The sequence below is a fragment of the Sander vitreus genome, chromosome 8, assembly GCF_031162955.1.
Source record: "Sander vitreus isolate 19-12246 chromosome 8, sanVit1, whole genome shotgun sequence".
Classification (NCBI taxonomy): Eukaryota; Metazoa; Chordata; class Actinopteri; order Perciformes; family Percidae; genus Sander; species Sander vitreus.
In genome coordinates this window covers 35900521-35906079 of record NC_135862.1, presented here as the reverse complement: position 1 = coordinate 35906079, position 5559 = coordinate 35900521, and the positions used below count along the sequence as shown (strand labels likewise).

Below are 5559 nucleotides of genomic sequence, written 5' to 3'. Positions count from 1 at the left end.
CACTTCATTTCCTGCATTCTGATAAATTTGTATGCACAAATGTATGGTGGAAACTTTATTTATGTAAAGGAAAACAAAAAATGCAGGGGGCCAACCTGCTCCGCGGAGAGTGAAGATGACGTAGTTTTAAGAGCGACAACAGTAGCGAGTAATACGAAAGCCCAAAATTCCGCATAAGGAGGTTGGTTGGGGTGGTGGATGGATCAAAACAACACAGGACTTTCACCCAGGAGACTGGGGTTCGTGTCCCACGTGTCACTGAAATGTTCATTTTATAACCCCACCCACCATCTTTTCCTAAACCTAAATGCGTCAAAAGTGATGACAATAGTCCCGACCAAGCGTGTTTAGATCTGACCCTAAGGGGGACTTTTTAACAACGCCAGAGGCACCTGACCAAGCGTCCGTGTTTTACGTGATGGGAGTGAGAATGTGTTGAAGAGGCAGGTGACAATCCAAAAAATAAAACTATAATGGAATATAATGCCAAGTATACTGTGTGTGTCCTTAAGTTGATTCATTTGAAATGCTAACATGCTGTGTGAGTCTACAACGTCACAGAGAATGCAGGTGTACCATAACAAGCATGGCGTGGGCTTTCAAGAGTCCAGATGAGTACCTTTTAATCCAACATAAGGGTGAATTGCATCCCCAACTAATCAGTAATTAAAGTTTTTTAAGGTGGCAAAATGAATGGGGCACCAATGTGCTGCAGAGAAATAAGCATTGCAGAGACTTAGATTAAACTGTGGCAGGTTGCAATCAAACACAACTGTCAGAGTTCAGTTGGAAGTTGTTGGGGGTTCATGTTCTTGTTAATCCACCATGAGTCCATTAATGCTTTTAAACTTCAGAATAATACACTAGGAGTTGCTCAAATCTACTCTCCGTCATTTTCACAGCCCAGAGGATCTGCGTAATGTACATTGGGTCATCTGCCCATGTTTGTGAGGCTCTGCATTGGGGATAGATTCCAATAGAAAAGTTCAATTTTGGATCTGGTTCCAAGCTGGTAATGTACCTGGATTTGTTAAACTCGGAATCTTTCATTCGTAATCTCTCTTGGATAATCTCTTTTGCCTCTTTTCCGACACTTGACAGCTGATGACATCTACAAACACTAACTGCTAACTCAGTGACACAAGACTGACTGACAGAACATGGCACATCGCCTTAACTTAGACATTTCAAAAGTGTGAATACACTTTACCAAAGTCAACCAAACAACTGTGAAATGCAATACTTGTGGGAGAGTAATCACGACAAAGAGGACAATGAAACATTTATCTACGGTTTACCATGACAAATACGAGTTTGTGGCATTTTTGATTACTTGAGAAGAACGAGCGCTCTGCCTGAGCCTGCTGCTAGCGCTACACCATATTCTGTGATCCAACAGCAAGAGCAACAACAGTTTTGCCTTCAGGTAACAATTAGTGCTTCATGCATGTGGAAAATCTGTCATTTTTTCAGTGCAGCCCAAATGTATAAAGGGTGTGGACTGTGCGCATGGACCTAATGCACAGACTTCTGTTACAAACCTATGTTTATACAATCACCTCAGTTAGTGTTAACAGAACCCTGTTCACATCTGTATTGCCCGTTTTATGCAGCAACACTAGCCCTTATTAGTTGGGGTGCATCCACGGATTGAAGTTGGATGTGGGAACAACATGTTTCTTTTCTGTCTGTGAAAAGAAACATGTGTATCATAGGAAACACGTGGCAGTCTACGTCTTCCACTGGACAACAGTGGTGGTAAGCAGCAACAATAGTCTCGCTTTGCCAGACCTTCCTGCACAGCGCTGCGGAGGAGGGTCTGGCTAGTCCACACAGCATTCCTGGATGGGAGAAAAATGTGCTCTGGTTTATTGGCATTTCTTTAAACCAATCACAATTGCTTGGACGGTGCTAAGCCCCGGACACAATGACGGTGCCTCTGCTAAATAGTCTCAGGAAGGAACTTGTTTTGGTGGAACATGTGGACGTTCAAAAGTAGTTTTAGTCGTGCAACAGAAACCTCAGATTGGACAGATAGTCTAGCTAGCTGTCTGGATTTACCCTGCAGAGATCTGAGGAGCAGTTAACCATAGTCCTCACAAATCCACCAGAGGTTAGAACACCAACACAAAGACAGAGAAAGGGGACGGACATCAGACTGAAAAAGAAGGACACCTCGCAGAATTTCCGGCGGCACCGGTGCAATCCTGGAAGTGGAACGTCGTCAATATAGACCACAGCAACAGCGGCTGCGGTGCAGGAGGCATTGCCCATTTCACATTGTTAGAAAGTTGTTTTTGTTTTTTAAATTTCCGTCACTTGTGAAAAACATTAGCACTACCGTTCACTAGCCAAATGCTGGTAAAATATGCAAGTGACTGGTAGATTTGCTTCACTCACCATCCAAAAAAACTAATTTGAATATTTGAATAATTTTGAAAAAGTTCATATTGAACCCTGGGTACAAATGGTAGCGTTACAAAAATTGACCTGCAAGTAAGCATGTTATCGCCCCAGCTGTAAGCTTTAGTTGTTCTGCTTATTGCTGAGAATACAACTGTGTTATGTTACCAAAAACATGCTGTCTAAAGCTGCTTGTTGTGCTCAGCTGTCTAAATGAAGGAACAATAACCAGACAAGCTTCTCAGGGCTGCTTCAGGGTATCATGCAGCTGCATAGAACAGCCATGAGTATCAGAGCACTGTGTTCAGAGTAAAAATAAACTACAGAGCCGTCTTCTTCAACAACAACCTCAAACAGCTGCCCACTTTATCAACTCTTTTTGTTGAAGGCTAACTTCAGTTTGTTGTGTTTAACCCTATGCAGACATTTCTGTAGTTGGTAATAAAAAGTTGTTAAAGAAGAAGAAGAGAAGAAGACATGCTTTATTATTCTTGCAAGGGGAAATTACATTTTTGATAGTCTATATCCACGTTCCACTTCCGGGATTGCTCCGGTGCTGCCGAAAATTCCACCAGATAGCCTTCTTTCCGGCTCGATGTCCATCCCCTTCCTCTTTCTTTGTGTTGGCGTTCTAACCTCTGGTGGATTTGTGAGGACTATGGTTACCTGCTCCTCAGATCTCTGCAGGGTCAATCCAGACAGCTAGCTAGACTATCTGTCCAATCTGAGTTTTCTGTTGCACGACTAAAGGCCCAGACACACAGAGCCGACGGCCAAACGTTGGCAGAAAAGGCAGTGTGACTGATCAGTCTCCCCGAGTTGGTCCAAAAAGTTCCTCAGAACACACCGAAGAGACGAGACGTAATACATCTCCATAACAGCAGGCGTCGCCCAAAAATGAAACCCGGCAGCTGATTGGACGAACACGTCACGTGGGTCTGGTTTCTCCAGAAATTCAAAGCCAGACTGTCATGGCGTCTCGTTCAGAATACGATCTCATATTGGACTAAAATAGTTCACCAAAACGTCTTTCTGAAAAAATTTGAAGAGAGAAACAGGCCGTGCAGCTGCTGAATCTGTCTTCATTTCAGATCAACAAAGGTCAGTTTAAAAGATTTTCGTCAGATTTTGAGAGACTCTAGTCACGCTCATCCCGCTCCCTGTTTCCTGGTTAGCTCTCCACCAATCAGATGGGTCATTTGAGTCCGACTGCCAGTGCCCGCCCCGCCGATTATACATGTCAAATCAGCTGAAATGAAGGCCGGCGGCCCCTGGGACGGACGACGGCACAGAACACATCGAACAGACTCGAGTCACCAACCTCGCCAGACTGTCCAACGGACAATTATCGCCTTGGTGTGACCGGGCCTTAAAACTACTTTTGAATGTACACATGTTCCACCAAAACAAGTTCCTTCCCGAGACTATTTAGCAGAGGCACTGCGATGCTGTCCAACGCTTAGCTCCGCCCAAGAGGATTGTGATTGGTTTAAAGAAATACCAATAAACCAGAGCAAGTTTTTTCCCATCCAGAAATGCTGTGTGGACTAGCCAGACCCTCCTCTGCAGTGCTGTGGAGAAAGGCCATAGGTTTTGTTTCCAGATTTGTGGGGTAACATACGATGTGGGGGGTCTGGATGTCCTCCCCCAAAATGTTGAGCAATAAACACTTGCATTCTGGTGAATTTGTATGCAGCTATTTCTACCTTTTTCTGAATCAATTTATGCTGGAAATATCTTTATGTAAAGGGAAACATGACAATCCAAATGTTAAAACATTATGTAATATAATGCAGTAAGGCTCTCAGGCATTCTGTATTGCTTTCAGATAGGCCTTAATTCTCCTGATAGACTCATCTCTACTGGGTCAGCAGCTGTAGGCATAAATCACTCTTCTAACTCTTTGTTTTGTTATTACATGAGTTTTGTCTTATGCTGCGATATATAATCAAGATCAGAAAAATAATCCCATAAATATTGTGATTCATTGAACCATATTTGCCCAGCCAGACTATTCCCCACATATACATACACTAGGCTACAGAGTGTATGTGGGTCAAACGGTTTGTCATGTCATGGAAGTACTATGACCGTGTGCCACATACACTTTGTATGTTTATGGGTGTCATCCTTTCTTTTTCTTTTAAAAAAAGCCTACTTTAGTAGTTTTTTTAAATAAGTTTACTCCTTTTCTGGGTCAAACACGTTAAGTCACTGAGCCTCAAACTGGGACACCCCAGGAGTACTCAGAGGGGGATTCAGAGAGGTCTAATGTGCAGTTTTTGTTATTATTGGAATTATCCCAGTTCTTAAAAATAATTGTGTGTCCCCGGGTAGAATTACAGAACCGCCTGACCCGGTACAAGCTGTACCGACCCATACTTAATGAGATAATGGGGTGTTATGGAGCCCCCTTTGTATGCTTAGCTAACAGACTCAGAATGTGCTTCAAGTAGGCTATAAGTTTCTGTGTTCGTTTAGTCACCAACAAACCGTTATTTTCCGCACTTGTCTGAATTTTGTGGACGAACAGGGCAAATGGTATTGATGGTTTGTACTAAAAAAAAGTGCGTCCGCTAGTTTCTCTCCAGTGGTCCCATGGAAACTAACTAACATGAGCTAACTTTTACCAGTCACCAAGGTGAACAGAAAACAACGGTCCTGGCCGAGGAGGAGTTAGTTTATTTATTTCTTTTATTATTTTATTATTTGACTTACCTTTGGCTTGGTTTTTGGTCGTGCTGCCTGGCGACGGAGCCGGGTTGCGGAGTGCACTCTGTCCCAACACCCTGCGGTCCTCCTCCCCTCTGCCCTCGGCCGGCTGCTGCTGCTGCTGCTCGGCTACTTCCACTGACTGACCGTCCGGTTGTGTAGACCACCAAGCGGTGTTCTGAGACGTGGCCAGTGGCTCTGCTGCTGGGCTGACTGGCAGTGAGTGGCATGGGCGGGGGCTGGTGTTCAGAGATAGAGGAGGGTGTATGGGAGAGCAGTGGGGCGGGCGGGAACAGAGCCAGTAACAGTCTCTGCTGCAGGACAGGAGTTCCGTGCTGCCACCTCTAGGGGTGTTAGGGGGGTATTTAATTATGTCTGTGTTTGAGATAGCCACAGCAGTGGGCACGAATAACCCGTTTGTTTCTGGCTAGTACGACCTTGATC

At 44.3% G+C, this 5559-nt stretch overlaps 1 protein-coding gene across 2 annotated transcripts in view; it reads right to left on the bottom strand.

Annotated features, from left to right (window-relative positions):
• Positions 1-5324, bottom strand: part of chst6 (carbohydrate sulfotransferase 6) — a 13079-nt gene extending 7755 nt beyond the window's left edge. For both annotated transcript variants that reach the window (XM_078258010.1, XM_078258011.1), the window contains exon 1: positions 5122-5324. The gene's annotated coding sequence lies outside the window, so the exon portion shown is untranslated. The remainder of the gene's footprint in view (positions 1-5121) is intronic.
• Between the last annotated feature and the right edge of the window lie 235 nt (positions 5325-5559).